Source organism: Hypanus sabinus, chromosome 16 (assembly GCF_030144855.1).
Source record: "Hypanus sabinus isolate sHypSab1 chromosome 16, sHypSab1.hap1, whole genome shotgun sequence".
Lineage (NCBI taxonomy): Eukaryota > Metazoa > Chordata > Chondrichthyes > Myliobatiformes > Dasyatidae > Hypanus > Hypanus sabinus.
In genome coordinates, this window is record NC_082721.1 from 89,077,750 (window position 1) to 89,099,855 (window position 22,106).

The 22,106-nt window shown below is 42.9% G+C and overlaps 1 protein-coding gene across 3 annotated transcripts in view; it reads right to left on the reverse strand.

Annotated features, from left to right (window-relative positions):
• The window catches only part of LOC132406557 (collagen alpha-1(XI) chain-like), a 404,353-nt gene that overhangs the window by 339,090 nt on the left and 43,157 nt on the right, over positions 1-22,106 (reverse strand). The window lies entirely within an intron of this gene.

Sequence of the window (22,106 nt, forward strand, 5' to 3'; positions counted from 1 at the left end):
GTCCCTCCTCCTTTCCTTTCTCTCTTGGTCCATTCCCCTCTCCTATAAGATTCTTTCTTCTTCAGCCCTTTACCTCTTCCACCTATCACCTCCTGGCTTCTCACTTCATTCCCTTCCCCCAATTACCTACCTTCTCCCTCATCTAGCTTCACCTATCAGTAGATTATCTTGTACGTCTGTAGATACAGAGGATTCTGGATAATTGGTCCATCAGTTAATCAGGGAAGCTACTCACTTGGGACAACTCTTAAAGAACACAAATCACTTGAGAAATGGCCGGGATTTCCTTTGTTTATTTGGGACTCTGCCACATAACTGGAACAGGAGATTATTTGTCAAAGTTTCTAACTAGGTCAGTCATGCACACTTCCATGGCCATTAAAGTGCACACCATACTTAGAGTGAAAAGTCTTTAAATCAGCGTCAGTTGTATGTATGTGTGTTCAAAAAGCAGTGATTTTTGTTACTGATAGTTGGCAAGAAATTAACAATAAGACAATTCAGAATGCTTGTTTCCAGCATTCAGACTTCGAGATGCTAGAAATGGCCGGGAGTGAAATTGAAATGATTTCACTAATTCAACAAGTTAGGGACTACGAACAATGTTAAGGTATTGACAATCATTTCGATGTTACAATAAAAATTAAGATTTGGAGGGTGAAGTTGTTGAAAACATTGTATGAAGGCAGACCATCATCTGCACCAGGTGACTCCACTGATTTTGTTCATTTACAACCAATCAACAAAAACACGACCGCATACACTGGGTCAATTCCTCCATCGATAACAATTAGGAATTACAGTTTCTTATGGTAGACGTCCTCCGCTTTACACCACTTTGTTTTACAAAAGACCTAAATTAGTATCCTGTTTTCACATTACAAAGAGGACTTTCGCTTTTACGAAAATTTTTCCCATATAAATTAATGGTTCTTCGCTTTACGCCATTTTGGCTTAAGAAAGGTTTCATAGGAACGCTCCACCTTTGTAAAGGGGAGGGGGGGGGGAAACACCTGTACTTTAACTACTTCCAAGAAACTACAGCTTATTTGAGCAGCCACTTAATTGGGCCAAAATGTACTGGTCCCAATGTGCCCCAATTAACCTAAATCTGCTGTATTTGTATTTTTTGTATTGGCGCAGCTTGCCTTCTTTAGCACATTGTTTATCAGTCTTTGTAGATAATTTTCATTGTTCTATTGTATTTCTTTGTTCAACTGTAAATGCCTGCACAAAAATGAATGTCAGGGTAGTATATGGTGACATATACATACTTTGATAATAAATTTGCTTTGAACTGTGGGTCACGGTGCAGTACCTGCATTATACTAACTACTACACTACCGTGCTGACAGATATTGGAGGATAAGTGTGTGCTGCCCTACTCACCCACAAAGGAGCGATCTTTACCCCAGCTATGTCCCACAAAGTGAATGATGTTGTAATGTGAGTATTATTAAAAGCAAGTTAATACTAATCGGGAAGCTGTTGGTAACGAGAGGCGGGATCCGGGGTTGGCGGGGTTTTTACTTCTGCTCTTTTTACTCCCAGTATGCATTGTATATAGTTCCTCCACCCAGACCGCACGAGGTACCTGGAAGCCTCTGTATTGTAAATATCATTTGCCGTCCCCGATAAAGATGTTCTTTTGGCCGTCAAGTTGTCGAGTGGTCATCTTGTAAAGTAGAAGTTACCACAAAGGATGGGTTAGTTTGCTTTGATCAGTGGGAGATATTGGTCATAGAGAAAAAGATCTTTACAATACTCCTTGTTCAAAACTTCCAATGGGATCTTTCATACTGAAGCTTGCCATTGTACAGACATCATTACGAACCTAGTCTGAATCATCAGGTCAAGTCAAATTTATCTGTTGACTCCTCAAATATAATAAAGCCATAACAGATCCAATAAAATTACACTGCGGGGTAAGTAAAACATACATTCTTATTATTAATGGCAATATCCATTGTCTGAATGAACAATGATACATTTTAGACAAAAATCAGAGGGCGGAGCATAGTCAAGATGGTTCTCAATGGCGACTCCTTTGCTTGCATCTTTGGAAACAGCTCTATTTCCATCTTTAATATCTTTATTTTTCCCTTTCAGGGTTCTTTTGAAGACCCTGACCTGGAGTTACACGCTGACGACAGGAATGGGACCCGCTCTCGGGGTGTCATGACTGGCCGTTATCCAACATGCCAAGGGTGCAGGCTAAGAGTTTGGCTCACTTTTAGAGGCCTAGGATCTCTGGACTCGGGAGACGAGTTGGTCGAAGGTCAATGTCCCGGATGGGTGTGTCATGGGAGCTGGAACATCTTTGGCTGGGTGCCTGGAGACCTGAGATCTTTGGGCACAGAGCTCAGAAAAAGCAACACAACGGACTTTTAACACCCTAAACCAGCGAGTTGTTTGTTATGTCTGCCCTCTCACTGTGAAGTGGAGACATCTTTCTCCCTTATTAGGGAGAGAGAGAGCCTGTGGTATGTTGAATAACAGGTGAACAAGTAGTCTTTGGGGTACTGCAAGTCTGTGTCTTTGCTATTGCTTTGCTCACATTTGAGTGCTTAGTGGCAGGTACTGATGCTTGTTTTGCCACTGGGGGTGGGAGGGGGAATTGTTGCTTGCTGCTGCTTATGCGCAGGAGGGAAGGGAGCTGGGGGGGAGGACTTTGGGGTTCTAACATTTAACTGTCATTCGTTCTTTGGGGGCATCCTCTGTTTTTATGGATGTTTGTGAAGAAAAAACATTTCAGGACGTATATTGTATATATTTCTCTGACATTAAATATACCTTTGAATCTTTGAAAGTAAGAGTAAAGAACATATAATGCAGACCAGTACAGCATGGGAACAGGCCCTTCGGTCCACAATGACTGTGCTGAGCACAATACCAAATTAAACTAAATCTCATCTGACTGCACATGATCCACGTCCCTCCATTCCCTGTGTAGTCATATGTCTGTCTAAAAAAACAGCTAAACATCACAATCTAATCTGCTTCCACCTCCATTCCTAGAAGCCCATTCCAGGCAGCCACACTCTCAAAGCTTAAAGTAAATTTATTATCAAAATATGCGTATGTCTCCAAATACTACCAAGATTTTCTTGTGGGCATTCATGGTAGAACAAATTTCTGTGCAAAAGAAATTGTTCCATACATCTCCTATTATATTCCCTTCCCCACCCCGCCATCTCCTTAAATGCACTTCCTCTAATACTGGCCATTTCCAAATAGGAAAAGAGATTCTGTCTTCCCAATCTAGGTTTTATGCTGATAGAGTTAAACTAAGTTTCTGTTTTATTTCTTCACAGTTTTGTCAAAGTCTGCACTTACTGTCCTCGAACTGGCAATGTGCATCAACCTCTGCCACACTGAGAGTGGCAGCCCAAACGCGAGTCTTGGGGGTGGAAAAGCAGAGGTTTCCATGGAACCGAAGTATTAGTTTAGACAACAAGAAGCAATAACAAATTTAGGCCAATCAGCCTCTTGTATCGGTTCTATTGTTTATTATTAGATCCCTCTAATCAAAGGGATCTTCCATTTCAGCTCCAGTCTCAGAATTTAAGATTCTATTTATTTATCCGAGTTATGTCAAATAATACAGTGAAATGCATTGTTTATGTTAACAGTCAACATACCCACGAGTGGACTGGGAGCAGCACGCAAGCGTCATCACACACTCTGCCACAATGCTCAGCAGAACAGCACCAGGCACAATGAAGCAGAACTCAAGTAACAAAACAGTAACAGGAAAACAAGCCCTGTTCCTTCCTCACACCTACCCAGCCACACACATCTACAGTTCTCCAAAATCAGGACAGACAATCTCCAACAGACTTGGACTCCCAGACATTGGGCCTTCGACATCCCCAACAGCATTTCAGAGATTAGCAGAATCTGTATCAGCATTTGGGCCTCAACATCTGGACTTCAATCAACCATTGGGTTTTAATCTTTGTTTTTGATTCCAGAATTTGCCAATCATCAGTCGCTAGGCCTCAAACTCCAGTCTCACCAATTCGCATACCGAGATGATCACAGGCCATTATTCCTCCTGTGGGCATGGAACTCCAATTACAGAAACCGTCAACAACTTGCTAACCCAGGGAGGCGCTACCAGAGCTCAAAGCTGCTCTGTTGGCCTGACGTAGGTGTCCAAATCAACAGACTGGCCTGACCTCTGATTCCACCACATCTTTGTCACAAAACCCTAACCTGACCCCTAGCTTCTCTGTCTGTCCCCAAAATCATGCCTACAAACCTAAAGACAACTAAAAATCACAACTAAGTCTGAGGTGCAACCTCGACAGAGACCGCAGCTTGGCACCATTTTGACTATCATCTAATCTGGTGCAATAATCCTCTACTACCTGATTCATTTACAATCCACTACACTCAGTAACTGAGCCTTCACTTAGTAGGGATCCCTCAATCTCGGTGTGAAGGAATTTCAGTTGTCTCCTCATTTTAGGTCTGTGACCTCTTGTTACAGACATCACAAGCAGCAGAAATGACAGCTCTGCAACCACCTTGTACAGATCAGTGAGATCACCTCTCTTACTTCAAAACTTGTGACAGTTTGCTTAAGCTCCACTGTGGTCCAAGGCCTGCATTCATAACTATTCAGCATATTCTATGTGAGGACTTGGGATGCAAGTCAGATCTTCAATTCATTGAAAGCCAAGGGCAAAGATAGCACAACAGAGGGACTAGTAGTCTCTCATTGTCTTCCAAACAACGAGGCAAGCAATTTTAATGAGCCAAGTCAAGCTAGAGGGGAAAACGGGCTTATACTCCACTCCTGGGTATCAGGCAACAAGGCCCCATGACGTTTCAGCCTCAGGCCATGTTGAGACGTGCCTCTGAATGTCCTCGACAAGAGGCAAAGCTCATCTGCCAAATTTTGGGATTATTTTCATCAGTTTGCTATTAAAAATTAACAAAATTACTCGGGTAATTTTTTGAACTAAAAAAAACTTAAACTATATATGTACAGTGGAGACTATTTTGACTGGTTGTATCATGGCCTGGTATGGACACTCCAGTGCACTGGGTTGCAAGAGGGCGCAGAGAGTTGTAGACTCAGCCAGTTTCATCCTGGGCACGACCCTCCACCTCGTCAAAGACATCTTCAGAAAGTGCTGCCTCTAAAAGGGTACATCCATCACGAAAGACCCTTACAAATCCAGGGCATTCCTTCTTCCTGTTACTACCATCGAGGAGGAAGTATAGGAGCCTGAAGACACATAATCCACAATTCAAAAACAGTTTCTTCCCTCCACCATGAGATATTTGAACAGTCCATGAACCCATTATTGTTTTTTTTAATCTATGTACCAGTTTTTATAGTGATTTAACATCTTTGCATTGTATTGCTACCACAAAACAACAAATCTCACCACACGCAAGTCAGTGATAATAAGTCAGATTCTGATCTAAAACATTGAAGCCTCTTCTGCTGTGAAGGAGCAGCCTACACTCAAATGCCAGGAGTTGAGAGGAGGAGACATGAAAGACAAGCATGGGCTATAATAGTGACCCAGTGGCACAGCTACTGACTCTTGGATCCGGAGACCCAGGTTTGATCTTCACCTCCAGTGCTGTCTGTGTGGAGTTTGCATGTTCTTCCTGTGCGTGTTCCTGTAAACATTTCTTCTACATCCCAATGACATGTGGGTTGGTGGGCTAACTGCCCACTCTAAATTCTCCCCAGTGGGTAGACTAGTGAAAGAATCTGGGGAGAGGCTGATGGTAAAATAAAGAAAATTAAATGAGAGTTGTAGAACCGGGTAGTTGACGGTTGGCAAGGACTTGCTGAGTGAAGACCTTTTTCAATGCAGTACGACTCCACTGCAGCATAAGACAACATGCTGAAGTTGGCCACAGTGAGATCTTATACCTTTGCGCAACTTGCCTGAACTAACCCCATATTCCTATCTGAAAAATAGTTCAGCCACTAAGCCTCAGGAGTCTTTTTCATCCTGATCTCCAGTTTGGAAATCTCGAGTTCATTAGATTCTTCAGGCAAATCTGGCTGGGCGCAGGGAGGGGGAGGAGGGGGAGTTCCTGGGCAGTTATGGAAGGCCTAAACTTCTTATGGAGTCCAGCGTGGAGAAGGGAAGAACAGTGACTTTGGGTTGGTCTGCATGTCCTTCAGGGTAGGGATCCTAGCCAGGTTTAGCTAATGACAAAGCTGACCAGAGTATGAAAAACAAACTTTAATTTCATTACAGAGAGAAGATTTAGTTCCGTGTTTCCACATCTTGAGCGCCTGAGTTATAGGGAGAGGTTGAGCAGATTGAACTTTATTTCTTGGAGAGTAGAAGACTGGGAAGTGACCTTAGAGAGATGGAAAACATCATGAGAATCATTGAACACACACAAAATGCTGCCTGGCCTGCTGTGTTCCACCAGCATTTTGTGTGCGTTATTTGAATTTCCAGCATCTGCAGATTTCCTCGTGTTTGCTATGAGAATCATAGGTTGCTTACTTTCCCCAAGGAAGGGGAGTTAAACCCTAAGGGTTTATGGTGACTTGAGGGGCAACTTTGTCAGCAGAGGGTGGTCTGTATATTGAATGACCTGCCAGAGAAAACGGTTGAAACAGTTATAATGACAACATTCAAAAGACATTCGGACAATTACACAGAAAACAGGAGTCTGGGAGATATGGGCCAAACACAGGCAAATGTAATGAGCTGAGTGGCACCATGGTCAACAGGTTCTACAAGTTGGCCCGGAAGGTCCATCTCCACGCTATACTACTCTGTGTCTGCAGACCGGACTCTAAGAATGATAATATTCAATACATACTCCGAAAATTGCTCATCTTTTAAAGTGCAAAGTATTTTCTAGACACATTAATACTTCAAGATCCAATTCCCCAGAGTTTAAAGAAAGAGCATACCTTCCAGCATCACTTTATTCAATCATTAACATTTGTGTGTGGACAGTCCAAGCCTCAGGCCCCAGACACAGTGCATTTCCAGCTTGAAATATCACACTTTAACTTAAAAGACAATATTTAGACTAACACCGTTCTTCATGTTTCTGAAAAATAATTCCTAATATGGACCTGATCAATATATTCATCAGAGTTAAACTTTGGACCTTCTTCTGTGAGATTTCCCCGTAAAATTAATCAGGGAAATCCCCTTGACGATTGAATGTTTTAATACGGATTGCTCGTCAGAATTGGCAGGACAGAAGAGAATAAGCTTTACTCTGTAGCCAACCAAACTAAACTTGACCTGAGGGCAAACATTTATTTCAAAAATAAACTGTTCTTCCCATATCCCTTCTCCTTATCCGTGGAAACATCTCTAAACTATTGTCAAATTCTCACAAAGATACAGGAAGTGGATTGTTTCCTGAGGAAAAGTATTGACTTTAACACTCAAACTGTCCCTCTCAGTCTCACATCATCTCATGGAGTCAGGTGGTTTAAAGACCAACTCTGAAAATGGGACAATAATTTGGACATGCCATCCCATGAGGTCCAAATCCTAGTCTATCGCTGCAGCTGAGGACTAGGCACTCGATGACAGGAAATAATAGGCCAGTGAGTCTGGCATCAGTAGTAGGAAAGTTATAGAAGGGCATTCTAAGGGACTGGATATATAAATATTTGGATAGATATGGACTGATTAAGGATGGTCAGTATGGCTTTGTGTATGGTTGGTCATGACTAACTTCAAGGAAGTTATCAGGAAAGTAGATGAAGGCAAGGCAGCAAATGTTGTCGACGTGAACTTTAGTAAGGCATTTGGCAAGGGCCCACATGGGAGGTTGGTCAAGAAGATTCAGTTGCTCAGCATTCAAGATGAGGTAGTAAGATAGATTAGTCATTGGCTTTGTGGGAGAAGCCAGAGTGGTAGGAGTGGGCTACCTCTTTGACTGGAGGCCTGTGGCTCGAGGAGTGCCGTGGGGATCGGTGCTGGGGCCTTTGGTGTTTGTCATCTATAACAATGATCTTGGTGATAATGCGGTTAACTGGATCAGCAGATTTGTGGATGACACTGAGATTGGGGTATAGTAGACAGCGAGGAAGGCTATCAGAGTTGCAGAGGGATCTGCACCAGCTGGAAAAATGGGCTGAAAAAGTGACAGATGTTATTGAATTCAAACAAGTGCAAGATTTGGCACGTTGATAGAAGCACCAGGGTAGGTCTTACACAGTGAAAGGTAGGGCATTGAGGAGTGTAGTTGAACAAAGGGATCTGGGAATACAGGTCCATAATTTGTTGTAAGTGGTGTCACAGATAGATAACGATGTAAAGAAAGCTTTTGGCACACTGGCCTACATAAATCAATGATATATAATACCGGAGCTAGGGTGTTACGGTAAAGTAATATGACGTTGGTGAGGCCTAATTTGGAGTACTGGTCATCTACCTACGGGAAAGATGAAAATAAGGCTGAAAGAATATAGTGAAAATTTACAAGGATGTTGCCAGGTCTGGAGGTCCTCAGTTACAAGGAGATACTGAACAGGCTAGTATTTTATTAGACTGTAAGACAATAAGATATAGGAGCAGAAGTAGGCCATTCGCCCCATCGAGTTGGTCTGCATGGGCTGATCCGCTTCTTCCAGGCATCTCCACTCCCCTGCCTTCACCCCGTACCCTTTGATCCCCTGGCTAATCAAGAACCTATCTATCTCTGCCTTAAATGCACCCAATGACTTGGCCTTCACAGCTGTTCGTGGCAATAAATTCCACAGATTTACCGCCCTCTGACTAAAGTAATTTCTCCATATCTCTGTTCGAAATGGATGTCCTTCAATCCTGAAGTCATTCCCTCTTGTCATAGAATCCTATTCCATGGGAAATAACTTTGCCATATCTAATCCGTTCAGGCCTTGTAAAATTCACAATGTTTCTATGAGATTCCTCCTCATTCTCCTGAACTCCAGGGAATACAGCCCAAGAGCTACCAGACGTTCCTTATACAGTAACCCTTTCATTCCTGGAATCATTCTCGTGAATCTTCTCTGAAACCTCTCCAATGTCAGTATATCCTTTCTAAAATAAGGAGCCCAAAACTACACACAATACTCCAAGTGTGGTCTCACAAGTGCCTTATCGACCCTCAGCATCACATCTCTGCTCTTATATTCTATACCTCTAGAAATGAATGCCAACATTGCATTTGCCTTCTTCACTACCGACTCAACCTGAAGGTTAACCTTTAGGCTATTTTGTACAAGGACTCCCAAGTCCCTTTGCATCTCTGCATTTTGAATTCTCTCCCCATCTAAATAATAATCTGCTTGTTTATTTCTTCTGCCAAAGTGCATGACCATACACTTTCCAATGTTGTATTTCAGTTGCCACTTCTTTGCCCATTCCCCTAAACTATCTAAGTCTCTCTGCAGGCTCTCTGTTTCCTCAACACTACCCATTCCTCCACCTATCTTTGTATTATTGGCAAATTTAGCCACAAATCCATTAATCTTAGTCTAAAATCATTAACGTACATCATAAAAAGCAGCAGTCCCAACACCGACCCCGTGGAACTGCAATGGTAACTGGCAGCCAACCAAAATAGAGTCCCTTAGTTTCCTGCCAATCAGCCAATGCTCCACCCATGCTAGTAACTTCCCTGTAATTCCATGGGCTTTTATCTTGCTAAGCAGCCTCATGCGCGGCACCTTGTCAAAAGCCTTCTGAAAATTCAAGTACACCATGTCTACTACATCTCCTTTGTCTACTCTGCATATAATTTCCTCAAAGAATTGCAGTAGGTTTGTCAGGCAGGATTTTCCTTTCAGGAAACCATGCTGGCTTTGGCCTATTTTGTCATGTGCCTCCAGGTACTCCATAAGCTCATCCCTAACAATCAATTCCAACATCTTCCCAACCACTGATGTCAGGCTAACTGGTCTATAGTTTCCTTTCTGTTGCTTCCCACCCTTCTTAAATAGCAGAGTAACATTTGCAATTTTCCAGTCATCCGGTACAATGCCAGAATCTATTGATTCTTGAAAGATCATTGTTAATGCCTCCGCAATCTCTCCAGCTACTCCCTTCAGAACCCAAGGGTGCATTCCGTCAGGTCCAGGAGATTTATCCACCCTCAGACTATTAAGCTTCCTGGGCAGCTTTGAATGTATTGCTTTGAATGTAAAAGACTGAGAGGAGATTTGATAGAGGTAAACAAAATTAAGAAGAATATAGAAAGGGTAAATGCAAGCAGGCTTTTTCCACTCAGGTTGGATGGGACTACAACCAGATGTCATGGCGTACAGGTGAAAGGTGAAATGTTTAAGGGGAAACTTCTTCATTTGGGGGATTGCGAAGGTGAGGAATGAGCAGCCAACACAAGAGGTTCGCGTAAGCTCAAACAGAACTTTAGATAGGTACATGGATAGGAGGGGTATGGAGGGCTATGGTCCCGGTGCGGGTCAATGAGAGTATGCAGCTTAAATAGTTTCAGCATGGACTAAATGGGCCAAAGGGCCAGTTTCTGTGCTGTACCTCTCACTGACTCTGACACCAGTTCGAAGCAAGCCAGAGGATTCTCCTTGTCATGTCCATCAATAAGTAACAAACTCACACAATATCTGCTTCACTGATTGTGGGAACTTGCTATGTAGAAAATGACTGCTAGGTTCCCTGGATTACAACACCTCAAAAAGAGACCTTTGATGGTAAGGTACTTTATAACTGGCAATCATGACATATACCTATTGTTAAGGGTGTAGGTGTGACACACAGTACCTCATGCAATATTTCCACTCTGTGTTAAGGCCATCTACACATTCCCAGTTATCCACAAAACTGTGCAAATCTAAATTTACAAAGTTAGAAGTCCATCCACTGCAGTACATGAAACTAAATACACAAAGATAGAACTTTATCCACAATGTTGTCTGAAACCGAATGCGAAAGAGGAACAATGTATTCTCTTCTTAGCATAAATGCATTCAAAACAAAACCATGGAGTTACCAAGAATGAGGTGAGAATGCTAAAACATATCATATTGATCCATAAACCACTTTTAATTCCTGGGCTCATTTAGTTATTATTCCAGACAACACATTGTTTAAGCCAATCAACATTCTGGACCTTATTGGCAAGTTATTAGATTGGACCAATGCCATCTTGCATTTGGGAAGTGTATATCAGAATTAGAATTGAAATTGATTTATTATTGACACATGTACCAAGATACAGTGAGAAGCTTGCCAAGAATTAGTGTAGGACACGGAGACTGGTGAGGTGATAACTAAGGACAAGAGGAACCCTGTCCCTGGTAGGGTGGCAAGAGGATGTGATGAGAACAGACGTTCGTGAAATGGAAGAGATGTGTTTGAGGATAATGTTGGTGCCCCTTTCATAGCCCCTTTCTTTGGAGGAGGACATTCTGGAATGAAAAGCCTCATCCTGAGAGCAGATGTGGTGGAGACGGAGGAATTGAGAGAAGGAGGTGGTGTTTTTGCAAGTCACAGGTGGGAGGAGACACAGTCTAAGTACAAGTGAGAGTCCATTGGTTTGTAATAGACTCTCACAGCTACCTGGACTATACATGCTCCCACCCTGTTACCTGTAAAACACAATCCCCTTCTCTCAATTCCTCCACCTCCGCAACTTCCGTCATCTCCGATGGGATCCCACCACCAAGCACATCTTCCCCCCCTACTTTCTGCTTTCCGCAAGGATAGCTCCCTATGTGACTCCCTTGTCCATTCATCCCTCCCCACTGATCTCCCTCCTGCACTTATCCTTGCAAGTGGAACAAGTGCTGCACGTGCCCCTACACCCCCTTCCTCACCATCATTCAGGGCCCTAAACAGTCCTTCCAGGTGAGGCAACACTTCACCTGTGAGTCTGTTGGAGTCATATACTGTGTTTGGTGCTTCTGGCCTGGCCTCTTGTCTATCGGTGAAACCTGACGTAGATTGGGAGACTGCTTCGCCAACCACCGACACTCCACCTGCCAGAAAAAGCAGGATCTCCCAGAGGCCAACCATTTTAATTCCACTTCCCAGTCCCATATGTTTATACATGGCCTCCTCTACTGTCGTGATGAGGCCACACTCAGGTTGAAGGAACAACACCTTATGTTCCGTCTGGGTAACCTCCAACCTGATGGCCAGAAATTCGATTTCTCAAATTTCCAGTCATGGCGCACCCCCCCACCCACTCTCCTTCAACATTCACCATCCTCCTTTTCCTCCCTCTCATCTTATCCCTTTGCTTGCCCATCGCCTCCAGCTGGTGCTCCTCCCCTTTTTTCTTTTGTCCATGGCCTTCTGTCCTCTCCTATCAGACTCCCACTTCTCCAACACTGTTTCTCTTTCACCAATCAACTTCCCAGCTCTTTACTTCACCCTCCCCCTCCTGTTTTCACCTATCATTTTATGTTCTTCCCTCCCCTTCCCCTCTTCCTTTTAATTCTACCCCCATCTTTTTTTCTCCAGTCCTGCTGAAGGGCCTCAGCCCAAAATGTCAACGCTACCCTTTTCTACTGATGCTGCCTGGTGTGCTGAGTTCTTCCAGCATTTTGGGTGTGGTGCTTGTCAAGTATCTTTGTTTACATAGAGGGTGGTGGATGCTGCCAGGGATGGTGGAAGAGCCAGTTCCATTATGGGAGTTTGGAACCTCTTGGGTAGGCACATGGATGATGAAAGACGGAGGGCTGTGTAGCAGGGAAGGGTTGGATTGATCTAACAGTAAGTGATAAGCTTACCACAACATTTCGGCCAAAGGGCCTGTACTGTTCTATGTTCTTTCAGGTCTCCTATATAGTTTCTATTAGTCAGATGAAATTCAGAGTTTGACACAGCGCACTGGAAATAAATTTGTATACTGACAGAGGGAAACCTGGAAAGTTCTATGTAAACTTATTATCAAAGTACTTATATGTAATCATGTACAACCCTGGGACTCATTTTCTTATGGGCATTCACAGTCGATGCAGCACAGAATCAATGAAAAACAGCATACAGCACAGTAGCCAGAGATCAGAGTTCAACCCCAGTGTCCTCCAAAAGACGTTTGTATATCCTCCCCACAGAATGGGTTTTCTCTGGGTGCTTCAGCTTCCTCCCACAGTCCAAAGACTGGGTAAGCTAAATGGTTATTGTAAATTGTCCCGTGATTGGGTCAGGGTTGAAATGGGGTTAGACCATAAGACAGTAAGACATAGGAGCAGAATTAGGCCACTCAGCCCATCACGACTGCACCACCATTCCATTATGGTTGAGCCGGATCCCACTCAACCTCCTTTTCGCCATATTCTTTACTGACGAGCAATCAGTGAACGATCAACTTCTGCCTTAAATATACCCACAGACTTGGCCTCTACTACACTCAGTGGCAGAACATTCCACAAATTTACTACTCTCTGCCTAACAAAAATATTCCTTGCCTCTGTTCTGAAATGTTGCTGCACAATTTTGAGGCTATGCCCTCTACTTCTGGATACCCCACCATAGGAAACATCCTCTTCATGTCCACCCTATCTAGTCCTTTCAACATTCACTAAGTTTCAATGAGATTCCACCCCCCCCCCCCACATTCCAGAGAGTACAGGCCCAAAGCTGTCAAATATTCCTCATATGTTAACCTCTTCATTGCAGAATCACTCTGGTGAACATTCCCTGGACGCTCTCCAATAACATTACATCTTTTCTGAGATATAGGGACTAGTGTCTTGTAAAGCCTCCGCATTATCTCCCTGTTTTTATATTCTATTTGCCTTGAAATAAATGCGAACATTGCATTTGCCTTCTTTACCACAGACTCAACCTGTAAATTAAACTTCTGGGAGTCTTGTACGAGGACTCCTAAGCCCCTTTGCACCTCTAATGTTTAAAACTTCTCCTCATTTAGATAATAGTCCACACTATTCTCCCTTTTACCAAAAAGCATTATCACACATTTCCTAACACTGTATTCCATCTGCCACTTTTTTGCCCGTTCTTCCAATTTGTCTAAGCCCTGTTGCAATTGCATTGCTTCCTCAGCACTACTACCCCTCCACCTATCTTTGTATCATCCACAAATTTTGCCATGAAGCCTTCAATTCCATTATCCAAATCACTGACAAAGATGGTGAAAAGTAGCAGTCTCAATACTGACCAGAAATGGCCCCTTTTATTCCCACTCACTGCCTCCTGCCTGTCAGCCATTCCTCTATCCATGCCTGTATCTTTCCTGTAACGCCACAAGATTTTATCTTGTTAAGCAGCCTCATGTGCGGCACCTCAAACGCCTTCTGAAAATCCAAGTAAATGACATCCATACCTTTCCTTTGTCCACCCTGACTGTTACTTCAAAGAAATCTAACTGATTGTCAAGCAAGATTTCTCTTCAAAGAAACCATGCTGACCTTGACTTATTTTATCATTAATCTCCAAGTATCCCAAATCCTCATCATTGATAGTCGACTCCAACACTTTCCCAACCACTGAGGTTGAGCTAACTGGCCTATAATTTCCTTTCTTTTGCCTTCCTCCCTATTTAAAGAGTGGAGTGACACTTGCAAATTTCCAGTCGTCCAGGACCATACCACATCAAGTGATTTTTGAAAGATCATGACCAACGCATCCGTCATCTCTTCAGCAAACTCTCTCATAACTCTGGGATGTAATACATCTGCTCCAGATGACTTAACCACTTTAAGACCTTTGAGTTTGCCTCACACTTTTCCCTTTGAAAAAGCACTTATTCCTGCTTCCTGATAGTCACATACTTCTAGTACACTGCAATTATCTTCTACAATGAAAACAGATGCAAAGTACCCAATGAGTTCATCTGGCATTTCTTTATCCCCCATTACTACCTCACCAGCATCCTTTTCCTGGTCCAATATCAACTCTCACCTCTCTTCTGAAAAAAATTTTTCCTGTTTTATACTACCGGCTAGATTGCCCTTACATTTCATCTTTTCCCTTCTCATAGCTTTTTCAGTTGCCTTTTGTTGGATTTTAAAAGCTTCCCAATCATTGAAATTCCCACTCACTTTTGCTACCTTATATGGCCTTTCATCATCTTTTATTCAGTCCTTAACTTCCTTCGTCAGCCACGGTTGATTATGCCTGCCATTTGAGAACTTCGTCCTCTGTGAAAAAATCCATCCTGTGCCTTGTGAACTATTCCCAGAAACTTTAGCCATCTCTGCTCTGCCATCATCCCTGCCAATATCCTCCTCCAATCCACCTGGGCAAGTTCCTCTGTCATGCCTCTGCAATTTTCTTTATTCCATTGTGATACTGATACATGTGACTTGTGCTTCTCTCCTTCAAATTGCAGTATGAATTCAATCATATTATGATCACTGTCTCCTAAGGGTTCCTTTACTTTAAGCTTCCTAATAAGATCTGGGTTATTACACAACACCCAATCTGAGATATCCTTTCCCCAAGTAGGCTCAAGCACAAGCTGCTCTAAAAAGACATCTCATAGGCATTTAGATGCCTGGAATGCACTGTTGAGAATGCTGGTAATGGCTGACATTATAGGGCATTTAACCATATAACAATCACAGCACGGAAACAGGCCATCTCGGCCCTCCTAGTCCGTGCCGAACTCTTAATCTCACCTAGTCCCACCTACTCGCACTCAGCCCATAACCCTCCACTCCTTTCCTGTCCATATACCTATCCAATTTTACCTTAAATGACACAACTGAACTGGCCTCTACTACTTCTACAGGAAGCTCATTCCACACAGCTATCACTCAAAAAATTCAATAAGGTTTGTCAAACATGACCTTCCACGCACAAATCCATGCTGGCTACTCCTAATCAGATCCTGTCTCTCCAGACAATTATTAATACTATCTCTAAGAATACTTTCCAGTAATTTACCCACCACTGATGTCAAACTGACAGGTCTATAATTGCTAGGCTTATTTCTAGAACCCTTTTTAAACAATGGAACCACATGAGCAATACGCCAATCCTCCGGCACAATCCCCGTTTCTAATGACATCTTAAAGATCTCCATCAGTAGTTTCAACCATAATCTGTCACCGCATCTGGATCCTGAATATCTGAGAGACAAATACATGGAATGAAGGTGGAAAATTCACATTTCTGAAAGCTAACTGCAAAAGCTCATTCACGGCAGTATAAGAATGAGTGATATAGACCAATCACAGGCAAATGGAACTAGCTCAGGTAAGCATCTTGATTGGTATGGAAGGGTTGGCTCAAGGGCCTGATTCCCTGCTGTATAACTATAAGACCTTAAGACATAGGGGCAGAATTAGGCTAATCGGCCCATCAAGTCTGCTCTATCATTTGATCATGGCTGATTTATTTACCCTCTCCACCCCATTCTGCCGTAACTTTTGGTAATAAGAATCTACCAACTTCCACTTTAAATATACCATATGACTGGGACTCCACAGCCTTTTGTGGCAATGAATTCTACAGAGTCACCACTCCACATCTCTGTTCAAAAAAGGACATCTTTAAATTCTGAGCCTTCCCCTCTGATCCAAGGCTTTCACACTGTTAGAAACTTCCTGCACACATCCACTTTGTCAGGGCCTTTCAATATTCAGTAAGTTTCACTGAGATCATATCCCCCTTCACGATGATTCTTTTTCCTCTGAGAGATACAGGTGAAGTACTGTACAAGGATTAGAATGTAACTAAAAGTATACATCCACCATCATTTATAGTAATAAGAAATGTATTAATATTCAATGATTTATGATATACTTATGACACATTGTTTTCCACAATGAATTGCTTCAATAGTCAATAGCTTAAGTTAAGAAAGATATATACTTTCAAAGGACCCTTCACAATCTCAGGAGTGAGGCAGCTTTTGAGCATAACAGATCGGATGACTGATGATCACAGAGGACTCGTTCGGTCAAAGGATCTGCTTCTGCAACACAACAGAAACCTATTGGAAAACCTCGGTAAATCAGGTAACAGCTGCAGAAAGAGAAACAATCCCCATTTCAGGTAACTCAAACAAAGAATTGCAAGGTATTGACTGCTGCTCTTTCTTCAGATGTTGTAATTGTACCTACCTCTACCAATTCCTCTGGCAGGTCATTCTATCCGTGTGAAAATCAAACCTCACAAGTCTCCTTTAAATCTTTCTCCTCTCACGTTAACCACCAGACCTCCCTACCCTGGCACTGTCTCTCTTATCTATGCCCCTCACTATTGTACATACCGTACCTCTATATCTCAATCTTCTTCATTCCAGGAAAAACAGTCCCAGCCTGTACAATCACTCCTTATAACTCAAGCCCTTCATTCTAGTCAACATTTCTGTGCATTCTCTACAACTTAGTCACATCCTTCTTATAGCAAACTATTAGAATTGCATACAATACTCCAAGTGCAAACTAAGCAAGTGTGTACAAATTACATTCCAAATCATATGCTTAAGGCCTCAGCCAATGGAGGCAAGGATACTGCAGGCCTCCTTCGTGCCCAGACAACCTGAGTTGCTACTTTAGGGGAACTCTGCATTTGTTCTTCACCATCAAGAATTATTAAGATTTTATCTCACAGTAACTCTTGCTGCCCTTTGGGGTCAATCAATATATTTAGGTTTGTTTTATGAATAGTGTTTAATTTTATACTTCAGCATTACTACAAATGGACTGTCATAAGGAGTTGCAGTTTGTTACTGTAGCATGGTCATGTTGTGACTGTTTCAGTTTTTGTTGTGCTTTCTCACTTTTAACCCAAAGCTTTCACAAGAAGTCAGTCAAAACCTTTAGATAAATTGAATAAAACAGCCACTCTCTGTTCTACAACACCCTCAGAGCTCTGCCATTCACGATGTATATTCTGGCTCGGGTTTACATCCCCAAAATGCATGTGACACTTGTTGCGAGTTAAACCATCAGCCATTTTTCCAGTTAATCAAGATCCTCTTGTAACCTTCAACAATCCCTTTCCACTCACCACAATACCAATAATTCTGGTGTCATCTGCCTCCTAATAAAAAAATAGATAAATGCTAAAGAAATGGCCACCCGAAGTGCCACAAGGCATGGAAAGGAACAACAATAATATTCCTGTAATGTTAATTTCAATTAGCTTTGCACTCAATGCACCATACAAAATGTCCCAGCTGGATACATCACAGCTTGGTACGGCAGCCGCTCTACACATGACTGGAGGAAAATGGAAAGAGTTGCAGGCACAGCCCAGTACACCAAGGAAGACATTTCCCCTCTGTGGATTCTGTCTGTACTTCTCACTGCCTCAGTAAAGCGGCCAGAATAAGCAAATACCCCATCACCCTGGGCATTTTCTCTTTCCCCCTTCTCCCATCAGGCAGAAAATACAAACAGCTGAAATCACACACCACTAGGCTATCCTGCTCTTAGAAAACCATTAAATAGTTTCCTAGTACAGTAAGACCTACCTCACAACCTAGCTCTTTATGATTTTGCACAATCAGTGCTCTTTGTTTGTAGCTATTACACTGGGCAGCATGGTAGTGTAGGGGTTAGTGTAATCAAAGCTTTAAAAGTTCAAAGTCAACTTATTATCAAAGTATGTGTATGTCACCATACACGACCCCGAGAAGCAATTTCTTGCAGGCATTCACAGCAGAGCAAAGAAAAATAGAATAGAATCAATGGAACACTATATGTAAAGACTGACATAAGATAAACTGTTCAAATACAAAAAATAATAAATAATCGTGAGAATATGAGTTGCAGTCCTTGAAAGTGAGCCTGCAGCTTGTGAAATCAGTTCAGTGTTGAGGTGATAGCAGTCGTGCGGTCACCCAAGCTGAGTAGGATGCCTATTGGTGTATTCGCAGCACGCTCTCGGAGCCGATCCTGTACCCTCATATTCTGCTGCAGCGTAGGCAGGCGGTTAGGTCTTTTTGTTATTCAGTCCTTGCAGCACAGCTCCCTCTGGAACTGACTTCCCTGAGGTGTATCTATTGAGTGCAGTGCCTTCTCAGTTTTTAGATGTAAAGTTGAATTTCTTAAGGTCAGTTTTGATGTCATGTTTGAAACGTTTCTTTTGCCCACCAGGGGCTCACTTGCCTCCAACTGTGCATTAAAGATTTGTTTGAGGAGTCTTACGTTGGGCATCTGGATGACATGACTTACCCATCAGAGTTGTATTTGCTTTACAACAGTTATAAGGGTAATAACTGCTCCTGAACCTGGTGACCTAAGCTTCCTGTACCTCCTGCCCGATAGCAGGCTTTGTTCTTCACCACTTCCCTGGCCAAAGTGGGGGGATGGAGGGAAGAAGCAAAGGAACATATCCTCCCACTGTGGGGTGGCCCTGGACTGTGTAACAGACAGAGAGACAGAGAGACAGAGACAAACAGAGAGAGAGAGAGAGAGAGAGAGAGAGTTATAGAGTAAGTAAGTTATTCAGACATGGGTAATTGGAGACTCTGACTGTCTGTGAACCCACAGTGTATTGGACTGAAGCCAGTCATTTAAACATTGGATCATAACTACATACAGATTTGCTACTGTGAGAGCTTTCTAGCAAACAATGAGCAGATTAATATAGAACAGGTGAGTATGTTGTGGCTGGGAATCAGTGCTGCAAGAGGATGTGGTATAAGGTATAATGGCTACTAAGATCGTATCATTTTCAGGATACAGGTATGTAATGTCTGTCATGCTCCCTTGCAGCATCATTCCAGTCAGTCACATGATAACAATTAACTCACATCCACTAGCAAATAGCAAACCCCAATGAGGCTTAATGTTAACTGCACCACTTCCAATCTGATGCTTGCAATGCCATCAGTTGGTGAACGTAATCATGAAATAATTTCCTCCACCTTAGAAAGAACTTTGTCTGGATGCATCATAGCAACGTCTCTGCATGCGACTGCAAAGAGCTGCAGTTATGGACACAGCTCAGCACCTCACAAGAACCATTCTCTCCTCTACAGACTCTGTCTATACTTGTTGCTGCTGAATAATTAAAGACTCTGTACACCCTGGACATTCTCTCTTCTTTGCTCCCTCATTGGGCAGAAGATACAAAACACTGAAAGCACGTCCCACCAGGCTCAACAACATTTCTACCCCGTTATGACTCTTCAAGGGACCTTTTGTACTTCATAGTTTACCTGCATTGCACTCTGTAGCCAATCCACTTTATTCTACATTGTTATTGTTTTACCTTGTTCTACCTTGACGCACTATGTAATGATCTGATCTGTATGAACAGTATGCAAGACAAGCTTTTCACTCTATCTTGGTACGTGACAATAACCAATACCGATACCATTTTTTCAAGATGCACTGAGTGGTTCCAGTGTAGTGTGTGCCGCCAGATGTAGAGGTTAGTTTAGCTCAAATGACAGAAGGGATGATAATATGAATGGAAAGAAATGGCAGTGAGAGAAAAAGAGTGGAACCAATTGTCTTTCACAGAGAGCTAGTATGGGCTTTGTAGGGAGAATGGCATTTTCCTCACTGTAATCATGATGTTGCCTAGATTTCTCCCTTGCCTAAGCCATAGCTTTGAGGAAAGAGGTGGAAAGAAGATTTACAGGGCAAGTTTTTAGAGTGTGGCAAGTACCTGGAACATGTTGCCAAGGGAAATGGTGGAGGCACAATGGTTGTCAATTTTAAGAGGCATTTACAGAGGCACTTGAGCAGGTGCGAAATGGAGGCCTATCAGACAGATGGGATTGGTTTTGATCGGCTTCGTAGTCCACATGGACACTGTGGAGTGAAGGGCCTGTTCCTGAGATACACAACCCTTCCTGGGAGAATGGAGTGTTGAAGAGGAAGGGTGGGAGAGGAGTGGAGGATTGCGAGAGAAGAGGGAAGAAGAAATGTGTTTTTGTAAATTGCCAAACTGGCAGATAGGTTTATTATTGTCATATGTACTGAGGTAGAGTGAAAAGCTGCTCTGTGTTCTGTCCATACAGGCAACTTCATTAAATAGAGCACTAAGCTAGTACAAGGGAAATACAGAACAGAATGAAAAATGAAGTATACAATCACAAAGAAAATGCCGGCAGAAAACAAGGTGCAAAAGTCATGACAAGGTAAGAGTGTGAGGTCCAGAATTGCTTCACAATCTGCTAAAACTAGGGAGGATGGATGGATGGGAGAAAAGGGAAAATGGGAGGAGGGGGAATGAATGGAGAGAAGGTGAAGGTGATGCATAAATGGAGGGGGTGGTATTGATGAAGGAGAGCAGGGCACAAAGGAAAAGGATGAACAATCAGGAGAGGGGACAATGAATAAATAGGAAATGGTGAGGAGAAGGACGCGTGGTGAGGACAAGGTCCCATACGCATATGTACCTCGCCTGTACCCTTGGCGACTGGTGTCAATCTGTGACTGGGAGGTCCTCAGATTGTGTTTAACTTTTAGTCTCCACCACACAACTTTCCACTGCTAAAGGTGTTCAGCACTTAACCAATCCACCATTAATCAATGCTCACTCCCCCAACTTGCACTTTGCCAAATGAATTCACCCCCACTAACCCAACTTCTTGTAAACACACCAAACCATGATTCACAGCCAATCAGAAGACAGGAACCAGCGGTGGAAAGGCATCTGTCTCCATCTTCACATAAGGCTACTTCTTCCCCAGACGATGAATTAGGTCTTGTCTGAGTAAGAAATGACACATTTAGAATGGCGAATCACTGAAACTCTGGTAGGTGACTGAGGCATTTAAAGTGGAAGCAGATACACTTTCGGAAGTTCCGGGAATTGAAGACTATGGGGAGCTGACTCAGAAGGGAAAACAGAGAATGTGTAACTCAGCAATGGGGATACAAGAGATAGCAGATGCTGGAATCTGGAGCAACAAACAACATGCTGGAGGAACTCAGAGGCTTTACTTGAGGAGTTTACAACCTAATGGCATAGTCATTGAATTTGCCAATTTCTCCCCTTCCACCCCTTTACACATCCCTCCTCACCAAATCATTCCGTTTCTTTTTCCTTCAATCCGCCCATCATCCACATACTCCTCCCACCGAGTCCCCTTCTCTACTGTTCCCTTCTGCCCTTCCACCTCCCTCCCTTCACTCAGTCCCCTACCTTCTCCTCCTATGAGATTGCATTGTTTTCAGCCACTTGTCACCTCCCAGCCTCTGTCACTATCTCCACTCTCCCATCTCCATCTATCTATCACCCTTCCAGATCTTGCCCACC